The sequence below is a fragment of the Myzus persicae genome, unplaced genomic scaffold (assembly GCF_001856785.1).
Source record: "Myzus persicae strain clone G006 unplaced genomic scaffold, MPER_G0061.0, whole genome shotgun sequence".
Taxonomy (NCBI): Eukaryota; Metazoa; Arthropoda; class Insecta; order Hemiptera; family Aphididae; genus Myzus; species Myzus persicae.
Window position 1 is genome coordinate 729,246 of NW_019102098.1, and position 13,480 is coordinate 742,725.

Genomic DNA, 13,480 nt, shown 5'->3' on the forward strand with positions numbered 1-13,480 from the left:
TGACCAAAATAGGCATATATTTATAATATGCCATATCATTGAAAAAAAAACAAAATATACTAAAAGAACTATTGAAAAATTCTGAGTATAATATCATGTACTTGAATTTATACTTTTTATATGGGTACTACCCATTGGGTAGTAATAATATTATGCTCTTAGAATATCATTAATATTTATTATTTATGAATTACGATAGGTTAGGTTGGTACTTCATTATTACATTATTATTATAATGTCGTATCATAATTTATACATTTTTTACTTCTCAACTCTTAAAAACTTGTTTCTACAAATTCTATACAAAAACACATATTTTCTAAAATTATTAGAAAACTATTTTTGTGTTCGTTACCTACCAAATTCCTAATTTTAAAAATTATTTATTTGTCAAAGTATAGTAAATATATACCATTGTACTTAACAATGTAATTAAATACCCATTTTATTTATTTATTTCATAGAAGCTAAACAAATATGTAAGTTTGGTATTGTGCAATATTATTTTGCATCCGTCATTACTACTGCTTAGTATTTTACTAATGTGTACACTGTACCTACGACTTACCTAGTGTCAACATATGACGTTTGGCAAATAAATTGTAAAAGTGAATATTATTTTAAAGTCAAAACACTCGTTAAGTTCTGATGTTTCAATTAAATATTATGCATTTATTTTAAGATTAGTTTTTTGGTTATACTTATACCAACACTTTATTGACACAAAACTGTACATTGGTATATTTCTAAAGGAGGAATTTAAATTTATGTAAAATTAGCCTATGCCTGACTTTTCTTTTTTTTTTAATTACAATTATTGTAATCGTAGACAATATAGACCGCGCAGTTAATATTATTATTTTTTAAAGGTATAATTTAATTTAGTAGATATGTACATATTTGTATAACAGCTCATGACACTACACGTTTATCATTAAGGATTTAAATTTTAAAGATCTCATAAAATCGTACACAATATCGCCGTTTGTTTCAACGCACACACACACATTAATGCATACATATTACATATTAAATATTAAATACAGTTAGTCGTTAGTTGTTAGGTATAATATTATGTATATTGGATACAGAAATTAGGAACCATAGGTACTTTAAAAATGTAACTTATCTTTTAAACAATCACTATATATACTACCTACTTTATAAACAATGCTAACCCAGTATTGGCGTCTACCACATGATTTTCATGTAAATGCACAATATATTATAATGTATAAATATGGAATCACAAATAAAAATAATAATAAAAAAATCTAATCATTAATTTTTTATTTTATTTTTAAAATAATGAATTAAAATAATTTAAAAATAAATAATTATTTTTAATCAATTAATTTTATATTTTTCCATAAACAAGTCAATAAATAGACTGCTGAGTTTCTTGAGTTAGTTCAATTATGAATTAAGAGTTCCTAATATTATAACAACATCAAACACTTGCACATAGTGCTAATAAATTAAGATAATAACACTGCAAATAGTTAATTTTGTAGCCACATCTCTTCCACTAAAAAAAATATAGTTAGTGATTTTTTTCTATTCATTACCTTGTCTTTAAAATTCATGCAAACAATTTGTTTGTTTAACTTTAATGTTTTACTGTAATACCTCATACCATTCCGGTATTGTGGTATCAATTAATTTTTTTTCATCCTGTTAGTCAAAAGAATTTTTATTTTCAAGTAAAACAAAATACAAAAATCAGTTATTATTTGAATTTATTATACAACGTTCTAAAAAAAAGTTTTATCGATTAAAATTATGGTATTTATTAACCATTGAAACTTCTATATTACAAAATGAATTAGTTAGGTTACTAAAAATGTCTTCTATGGCGGTAATAAAAATGGGAACCTCTTAATTATTTTGTCTCCCGCACAATAACGGTATAGACCACGTGTGTATATTCTTATTCTATCCAAACTGTATACCTTCACAGCACTAAGGTCATAAGGCATCTCCCTCGCCTCAGAGCCATATCGTGGACCGGCAATTATCATATATACGTGACGACCTGATGATAATACATGAAGAATTACTGCCCATTCCCGTGGTCTAACAACAAAAATATTCAGCAAAACTCCAAAGTCATGTATTAATCATGAAACAAACGGTTTTTACGTTCCCGTTTTCGCATCGCTGATGCGCCGTTGTAAACGTACGTTATAAAAGACAAACCACAGACGGCCACTGAAGGGTTTTACAAAATCCAGATAATGAAATAAATTGTTTAAAACAAACTATAATGCCGTTTTTATTCATAACAGACTCCTTGCCAAAAATTTGCATGAAGTTCTACATAACGTGTTTGTATCTAAAATATTAATTAGGTACCTATAGTAATTACGTATATGGCTATAACATGGTTATATTTTTTAAATGTCATCAAGATTCAACCAATATTAACTTAACTTTTTCCTAAGTCAATATTTAAGTAAAGAAACGTGGAATTAATTATTTATTCAAAATGTAAACGACATCGATTAATAAATAATGATTTCCAGTCAGTCATCTGCTGGCTAAAATGTGTTTTTGGAACAATAGAAAGAAACGAACACTTGATCTGTATGTTCGCGCAACCGTGATAAGTTCGTTGTTTGTATGTATGTATCTTGGTTAATGGTTTTAAATAATAAACACGTTTAAAAATTGAAACAAATTTAACAAAAATGAAAAAACCACTTCCATTTTTTAGTGCACATTATTCTTTAGTAACACCGAAATGTTTTAAATAAAAAAATATATACTATACGTATATTAAACTCATGTAGATAAACAATTATTATTTAGCATAATATTTCAAGAAGGTCTTAATTCAATTTCATGTCTTAAGATACATATAAAAAAATAAAATGCCTATTTAAGCTAAAATGTAATAATTTGGGTGAGTCGAGTGAAATATATTATTTTTGTTATATTATATATTAATATATTTTAATTTTAAGATTTATAGTATGTTAAAGATAAACATGATTAAAATGCAAAAACAATCTGCCGGAAAAATGTAAATAAGCAAAGTTCATTATGTTTTAGGGAAACATTCATCCAACAGAATCTAACTGGTAATAATATAAACAAATGACGAACTACAAGCACGGAGTACATGTAGTATAACATATACACATGCGCTATAAAAATAGGAAAAAAATCTGTCATACAAACATAAAAATAGTAAAGAAAAAAGTGGGAACGTACAAGAAAAATAGAAAAAATATGAACATAGAAAGAAAGAAAGAAAGAAAGAAAGATAGAATCGAAAAAAATAATGAAAAAGGAGAGGGAGCGAGAAAGAGAAAGAGAGAGGGAAAAAAAGTGGCCACGACAAATTCAACTGGTCGAATTTTATTGGGCTGTTCATAAGAGATGCGCGTGTTGGTACAAGCCGACGGCGATCCCGGATGTAGGTCATCGAGCCGGATGCGTTCTTATACAGTCGTCCAGACGTTTGGGCGGCCTCGACTTAAAACTAGTCAATTTCGGCTCCTCCTGTCTTGCCAGCGTGCTACCACCACACTGTATTATATGTAATAATGCTCGGTTGTAATAATAAAAAAAACTATTGGACAAGGTGAAAAAATAATAATAAGATAACCATAATGGAAAAAAAACAAGCATAACATATATATTTTCCGGGAAGAACCTTGAACTTGTCGCAAACATAACAACCATCAGTATAAAAGACCTCCCATAAAATCGGTCATTTACGTACACCCGCTGCAAAGAAACATACAAGTTTAAACACTATAATATGTAGTCGGTGGTCAGTACGTCACCAATTTCGGCAATAAGAAATAATAACCTTTCCCTTTTCGTCTACTCTACTGTATCTTTTCGATCATTTTAGTTTTTGCCAAAATTAACTTTAAACAAAATTATTAAAATATAAAATATAAAATATTACTAAAACAAATGGATTATATTTTTTGCATTAATAACAGTTTTAATAATAATAATAATAATAATAATAATAACAATAGTAATTGTATAGTTGTTCTTACAATAAATTAATAAACAAATAAACATAAATATTAATAATCTATTTATACGGCCTATCAATTATTAATAGTCGAACTTTTTTTATAGACATTTAAGGTTCAAATTTTGACTAAATTCAATATTAAAATAACAAATTCTTTTATAACTTATAAGTATAACACACCGTTTTAAAATAAGCTAGACAAATAATGGACATTGGTATTGACTTATCTAATTATTGAACAATAATATCATAATAAATTAATATTACATTATTACCTATTGGCCATATTTTAATATATATCGGTCTGATGCGATATCTATTATCTAAAGCAAAAATTAGTTCAACCCACCTCATTAATAAAAAATAAAATTTTAATAATAATGTAAAAAAATTATAAAACATCCTTAGAAACAGAAGTTTATACCATTTCGCTCAAAATCGGTTTTCATATGCAATGATAGAGTTCAAATTTAACATGACACAATATTACTCAATAACGAAACGAGGTACCTACACCATCAACTCCTATACTAAATATACCGCAATAGAATAAGTTCCTTGGTTTTGAAGTATACATCTAGATACCATGTGAAAAAAAAATTAGCACTTATAGGGGCTATACTAATTTATTTATTAAGATTTAATATGTATATAACAAACGCATTCACACCACGAGACAATATTTTGACTTGCAGGGCTACTGTATATACATAAAAAAATTTAAATAATGCAAACTAATTCCTAGTATGAGGAAACTGAGAATATATTTAAGCCTGCGCGCGCATAAACGAGTTAAAAAATTTAAGTTAAGTTAATTTTAATTTTTAGATTTTGAGCGAAGATATAAATGTATTGATTTTACAATGGTGTGTGCCTTTTTTTTGTGTTTGTCATCACCTTTCGGGGGCAATAAAAGTGCTTTGATTCCCTTCGACAGTATCTTTTTGGGTAGGAAAGTGAATCTAGTTGGTACTTTTTTTTGTGTGGGGGGGGGGGGGTGTCAAAAACAAAAATATCTTATAGTTTATAAAAGCGGCAGGAAAAACAAACAAAAAATTAGGGAAACACGGGACTTTTTACGGAAACCCAGTTATTGACAAAATCGATTTTGGTTTTTGATGTAACTTTATAAAAAGTTTCCGTAGATACATGCAATCTTCACTGAATGTTTATATCAACATTGTCTAGACACCCCACATAAAATCCTTGTTCTAAAGTACAGGATTCTGAAGAATATTTACATCAAGGTCAAATGAACCTCATACAATTTTCAAATATTTTGACTCATGTTGAACTACTTATAGGCATGTGACATTTTCGATTATTATTAGTTTTTTTTAAACTAATGTCGATAAAAACATTTAGACGAAATTCGTAAAAATGTTGAGTTGGAAATTCATTAAAATATTTCTTTTGATATCCTAAAATTGTAAATGTAATACACGATTCCTCAAAAATGTGTCTACCATCAAAAAAAAATATCTACTGGAAATTCAAATTAAATTGTTATGAGAGTTTGAAGATGAAATTTTTACAATATTGGATATTCACTTGATTTCTCATGTGGCGATTATCTTATTTGATGTAATTCAAAAACGGATAACTGTAAATACTTGAAATTTACACCGTATATTTATTTTATCAATTCATATACTTGGTAAAATGTTCAAAATATTTTTACTAGTATTGAGTTGTTTATGGACATTTTCAATTTTCAATTTTTTTTCTATAGATAATAATAAAATTTTGTTTCTTGGGTCAAAAAGCTTGAAAATGTAATACGATTCTCCTGATATATTGTAACAATAGAAGTTTGAAAATATTAAAATTACACGGGTACAATTTTGTTTTATAAGCATTTAAAATTCAAATTTTGACAAAATTAATAAATAATTTTATGGTATAAAATTTAAAAAATGTTTAATTTTACAACTAAGGGTTGAAAATTAACAAGATCCATATAAGTTGATTATTCTGTAACTAAAAAATCTAAAAATATATAAGCACAGTTTTTTTTTTTAGTTTTTTTATGTTCAAATATGGATGAAATTTCATATTAAATAACCAAGAATAATGATTATTATGTAAATTTGTTGTAAATTAAAAATATTATTCATGGTTACATGAAACTCTTAAAGTATATTATTATATTTTATACACACGATGACTTTTCAAATGTAATTTTTTTCGTGCAAAAATGAATTTAAACTTCTGTATTACTAATGCTTAATATAATAAAATAAATTGTATTAATCACAATAACATCATCAAATATGCTACATAACTAAGTAATATTATAGGCTGACAGACCGTCTTCCCTCAGAATCGTTTTTTGTATACAATGATTTTATATCATTGAATTCAAATTTAACACGCCATCCATTACAGTGACCCACTTGTAATCCAACTACTATACAGCAAAGCAACATCCACTCACCCGCTTTTTTTAAATTTAATTTTCATTAGTTTCATTTTTAACTAGCTGATTTTTATTGATATAAACTTAATAAATAACGAGTTACTTTTAATCAAATTCAAGTTTCGTTAATTTATAAATATAATTTAATTATTATTGATGATACTTATTGCTTTATCATTCTGGCTATGTATATGTTAATAAGTTAATAAATTGTAAGTTTAAACATAACTTTTAACTTAACTGAGTTAATAAAAATAACTAGTAACTTTTTTAAACGTTTTTTTATCGACTTTATTTTATTCAATTACAATTTATTATTAACTTACCCAGACTTGAGAATAGTGCATACATAATATTGGCGATATTCCTATAGGCCGGTATGTGTATTATCTTGAAGCACAGCCTTAGGTAAACGGGTAATGCGAACCGGAGTCCGGAAGTGACGAGGGCATAAGGCTCGCAAATATAAGTGTATGGTATATAATTCTATAGATTTATTTCACTCACAATATCATTGCACTGCCCAACACTACTACAGCGACACGAAAACAGTTTAATGTGAAAGCGAAAAATGTTGGCGGCTAGTGGCTATACCACATTTCCTCAGACAATAATCAGTCAACTCGCGACACAGACATTTTTGAGATCTCCAATTCGGAAGACGCAAGTATGTACCTCATGCAATAAAATATTTTCCAGTCAGAGTATCAGCTAAAGTGTTATATGGATGGTTTGATGGAAAAGAGTCATCATTGCTGGCCTTTTTTGGTATTCTTGATTCCCAGATAAACTGCGGTTTTTCTCGTCGTAGTCCTTTCAATGCTTCCTCGACCCATTGAATTTCTTTATTATAGAACTGACAATTGATGCATCAATGTTGCCATAAGCGATGATCGTTGTCTATTATAGTATAATATTATTACACTTTTTCCCAATATACTTATTTTTATGTACCCACCTCATACGTATGTCATCATATGCCCTATTTTTGGAATTTATCATAATATATTGTTAATATAGACTAAACAAATGTGGGACGGCTCCATTACTTTATTCGGCATACTGGACATTGATTTAAAACGATGCAGCGCTGTGGCTGTCGTCAAAAGCTTCAAGCTTGTTGGTCTATCGTACACTTGTGGTACCAGTTTCTGCAAGCCGTGAGTCCACATCGTAAAGGTTGAAAATAAATAATATAAGCCCATTGTTATAAAGGAAACTATTAATTGTTGTGTTGTCGGCTTATATTACTTGGGAGGCTAATTTTCAACAAGTTAGGCTGTAGCTAAGCATTGCTAAGCTACACCCTTATTATGTGTCTCCACTCTACAGTGAGAGTTTCTAAAATATTTTTCAAATGGACCTCAAAATTGGAATTACGTCGCCGGGAAAGAAGCAAAATTATATATCGTGCCTATTTTGTTCGCAGATTCCTTGTAACTGGGATTGATTTAGTTTATTCGTCCACCATATGTATACGCTACAATCATTATTTCAAACGTTATTTAGAATTTTACTTGAATATAACGTATAATATTTAATATAACGTAAGCATACTGTCGGATAAATTTGTAAAATCAGAGTTAAAACTTTTTAAAATAGCCACGTTATATGCCGTTGATTTTTAATGGCAATAATAATTAATTGTATACTTGATATACGATAAAAGTGTATAAATATATAAATAAACAGGACAAACAAATTCATCCATAAAATTTAAATATATAGTAAATTAATCAATAAGCAATTGTAATAATACATTATACGTACCTACATAACTTGGAAAGTATCGGAAGTATCGAAATAATCAAATATAAATATAGGTATGTTATTATTATGGTAGGCATACAAATATGTTAACTATTATAAAGTAAGTTCGGACTATACAAATTATTAAGACGTTAAGTGAAAAATAGTAATAATACCTATGATATAATAATTATCAAAATATATGTCCATGAGAAAGCGCCAATGGCCCTGCACCCCTAAAAAAAGTGTCATTCGGATCCATCGCTCCACCCACAGCAATTCTCTAAATATGCCTCTGCCGACGACCGCGGTCGTAACTTTTGTCGACGACAAGGCCGTAGACAGGGAGGGCTAAGGGTCCCCCCCCCCCACGAAATATTTTTCTGGCTACGGTCTTGGTCGACGACATAGGTAGTTGCGCTGCGGGAAAACGAGTTTGTACGGAAAGAAAGAAATATAATATAATAAATATAAACAACGCATTTATGGCGGGAGCGAGTCTGGAGGTATATAAAAACGAACAACGATATAAAAAAATAATAATACCTACGATCGGGATTGAGAATCGCGTCCGACGACGACGTCCCACGTGCAGCGACCATCGGCGTTCCACCGCCCCAGCGCTTGCACAAATCTTATCGTGGCCGCGGCGCAGCACTGCAGTGCACACGATGATTATATCATTTATGTAGGCCACGCAGGACGTGCGTGCCGCCGCCGTAGTAGTGTACTCACATACAATATTATACGTATTGTGTGCCGTGTGTGCGTGTGCGGCCGTGTGTGTGTGCGTGTGTGTGCGTGTGTGCCGTGTGTGAGTGTGCGCGTGTGTGCGTGTGTGTGTGCATATTATTTACAATACTTTTTTATACACACGACGACGGCCCAGGCATTAACCTACATGCGTGTGTGTATACTGGATGCGTCTCGTTGTGTGAGTGTGTGCGCGTGCGGCAACGGCGGACACAATAATATAATCCTGAGCCGCCAATCAAGGTCAACAGGACTCTGACGCCCTCGCCGCCGCTGCGCCTCATCTGTACGTACGGATCCATCGCGTGCGCGTACCACACACGTATGTTATACGACGGGCGGCACAGCGTGCAATGGCCTGTGTGACCTTTGCCTGTACCTGCGCCCGCAATGTTCACCTCCGCTCCGGAGAGAAAGACAGAGTAAAACAGATTCGGTGAAAGATTCTGTGAAAGAAACAGAGAGAGAGACGGGTCAACGACGGCGGCGGGCGGCGGGCGACGGAACGCTTCCAACTGCAGATCTCCCGGAATCGCCGCCACGCCGAAAGGTCGTCTCGAATGACTAAATTATACAACAGTTGTAGTGGTTGTCGACGATAAAATTCATATTGTATATTATAATTATGATGGTATAATATACGTAAAAGAAAATTGTGGCATATAGATAGGTACTCTCGTCTGTATATCACTGTATTGTATTGGTATACGGTGGAAACTCGCTCGTCTCAGCGGCCGTGGGAAAATAAAATTGATGTAAGAACTATTGACCGGAAGACGTGGTTACTATTAAATAGTTTTATATAGCTATACAGTGTATACACGATATATAAATTATTAAATTGCCTGTAAGCCAGCTGTTGCTCGGTGGGGCAGCCCAGTGCGAAATTTGAAGATGGTCGGTTTTATATTAAATAGGCCAAACTCAAACTGACCGCGGTTAACCAGCATGTGGTGGCTATAGGTGTAGTTGCTAAATGATAAATAGATTAGTAATAATAACGAATATAATATTTCGTAAATTTCTAAATACATAGTAAAATTTTAAAAATATGTTGACACTTTTTGAGCTTAAATCCGGGACATTGATTTTTTTTCTACAAACGTCAACAAAAAAAATGGTTACCAAGTGGGTACCGCTACTCTACTATATAGTAGGTATCGAGAAAGTCATTGTAATGGATGTGTCGATACGAAAAACGGTTCTGAGCGAAGACTGTCGATCACCCTAATCCCTATATTACAAAGTATATATTATGGTTTAATTGATAATTAAGTAATATTTTCAGCTATAATAGTAACACATTAATTTTTGATTGAAACAGAAAACATAGAATTCAAAAATGTCATTGTTTGATTAAAATATAATAACAAACTTTACAAGTTTCAAGTCTTTACGAACAATATAAAAATAACCAATATTTTGTATTCTTCGTTTGAATATCTAATTTGGTCCGAATATGAACTTTAAATGTCTATAAAAGAAAACTGTGTTTGTAAGATTTTTTTTGGTCACAGTATGGATTAGTTATTGTAAGAAACCTTACATCAAATTTTCAAATCTAAGCTATGAAATAAATCGAACATATTATACATTTTTATAAACAATGATTTGCAAATGTTCGTGGTTTTGTCGAATTTTGTCAATATTTGAATTTCAAATTTTATTTCTGCATCAATTATATTTTCAATTTTTTACAGTAACAACTTATGAAGAACCTTATATTTTATTACATTTTCAAGATTTTTAACCCAGCAAAAAATTTTTTTATTGACATATTTAGAATACAAATTATTAACATTTCAAATTTTAAATGTTTCTAAATTTCTCAAAAAAAGACAAAATATGTTAAATACAAACTTTTGGTAAAAATTGCAAGCATCTGCGGTAATTCGTTTTTATATTACAACAAAATAAAAAAGTTGTCCAATGTGAAATGGTTAATTCCCTCTTAAGGGGGAAATGGGAATTAAGAATAAAATAAGAAATTATAACAATGTCGTAGTAATATGAACTTCAAACGCTCAAAAAATATTAATGTAAATATTCCCAAGAACTTCTTTTTTATTATAAGTAGCAAAACTCTTGAGCATCCTTGTTTCAATTTTCAAACTTTTTGATCGAGAGAAAATTGTTTTATTGACATTTAAAGAAAAAACAAAAAAAAAATCTTAAAATATTTTAAGTATCTATAAATAGCTTAAAACAGAGTCAATACATTTTGAATATATAATCTAGTAGAGACAATTTTAATTTAAACATTTGTTGAAAATTTAAAGTATTTAAAGTCATTCATTTTTGGATTATACTAAAAAAACAAAAGTGATTTGATTGAAAACTGGTTTTGCGTAATTATCCACCCTTTTCCCTTATTTTTTTTTGTTTTTCCAGATGCTTTTGAAAAGTACTTAAGACTTATCCATTTTTACCTCTAAAAGTATGAAATTGTTGAAATTGTTATCAGAAACCACCCTCATTGCCTCAAAGTTAAAAATCAAAGCCTCTTTTTACTTATCGAGTATAATATTAAAAAAACATACACACATCATTGTAAAATCAATACATTCATCGCTCTGTTCGAAATCTAAAATTCACGAGAAGTAAAAAGCTTAAAAAAAAAATTAAATGTGAATTTAAAATAATTTTTATGAGGGTTTGAAGTTAAAATTATGACAAAATTTGTCAAAATCACGGAAATTTTCAAATTATTTTGTAGTCAAGAAAAGCATAAAATATTTTATTTTTATAGCTAAGGCTTGCAAATATAATACAAGGTTCCCTGTTAAAAGTTCTAACTGAAAATCGAAATTCTAAAAATTATATGTGCACTATTTTAATAGACATTTGAAATTCAAATTTTGACTAAATTGGACGTTTTAAAGAAGAACAACGATTTAATTATTTTAGTTTAATTCAAAAATATTGGGGAAACTTGAAACTTTAGCGTATGTTATTATACATTTAACATTTTTAATATAAGTACGTATGAAGTTTTCAAAATATTTAGATTAATTTTAAATTAGGTACTGCCTACCTGCTTATACCGGTACACATAGTATGTACTATTATAATAATAATAATCAGTAGTGTAATAAAATATAAATGCGATGTTTTAAGCAAAAACTATTTAAACTTAACGTACTATTAACAGTAAAATCAATTTCTATAATAACAGTATCAATACATAGGTGATAAAATATACCTCGATAGTATAGGCTGCGGTCGTCAGCTCAAAATCGTTTTTCGTATAATATATTGATTTATCATTGAATTAAAATTGTACACATCTATTATACTGACCTACTCAATGACGAAGTTCACTCGACGCCTACCGTACAGCAGAGCGATTACCTACTTGCTCGCATTTTTTATTAAGTACCTACTTTGCGAAAATAATATGCAATCGTCTGTGATTTAAAATGTTATAACTTATAATATATATAAATATTCGCTACAAACCTCTGTAATATGTTTAATAAATTACAATTTATCTATTGAATATTAGTAAAGTCAATTGAATTGTTTATTCCTAACATAATCTAGTTATTTTATGCAATTAATGCACTAATTGTTGAATAAGTACTTAAAAATTAATGACAAACTAGGTATAGTCATGACACACCGAGTTTGAAAAATATAGGCCACTCGGCAATACATACACTATTCTATGGAGAAATATCTATACATTAAAATAACTACACTGCTTAAAAACACCTTCTGATTTATTACATATTAATTTATTCATGCATTAAATATTTAATGATGGACATTATGTCAAACTCAGTCACTCAGACATTAATATTTCGATTACCTATCATCTATGTGGCTATATTATGTTCTACTCTTTTATACGATAAACTAACTTCTCATGACAAAATTTAAAATATTAATCTGCACTTAATATTTCTATCGGAACTGATTAAATTTATTTATAGATCCATACAATTATAATATTATATTTAATAATATTATCTATGGATTCTTTATTTTAAAATTTAAAATTTAAATACTCTGTTTGCGAAAAACAAATGTTTAATTTGTAAGAACTATAATTCAATTTATTATTTGATTCTTGACACAAAATCAGTTATGTAGGCACACAAATTATAACTTAAGTACATATTTATAAATAATTCCTATACATTTATTCGAATCTTTAATTTAACTTCAATGTTTAAATCAGAGGATATTTCAATAGGTCCGTAATACATAGTACACGATCAGAGGATTTTATAATAAAAATTTGGGACAAAAATGATACTTATTTCATGATAATAATAATATGATATACATTTACGAGGACCCTTGATGAGTTGACTTATTCGCAGTGGAAAATCTGTATTCTTCCAGCGCGACAACCGTGACTAGAAAAATCATGTAAAAGAATACACCATGGTGTGGAAAACCACGACAAAGAAATGACTTTGCTTTCTCTTTCACGCAGCATCCCGGCTGGAGTTTTCATGCTCTACTTATCTAGCGCATTCAAGAAACAATGCTCACATCATGGACGGCTGTTCTATAATATTTCCCTAACATTAAACCACTGTACACGTTCG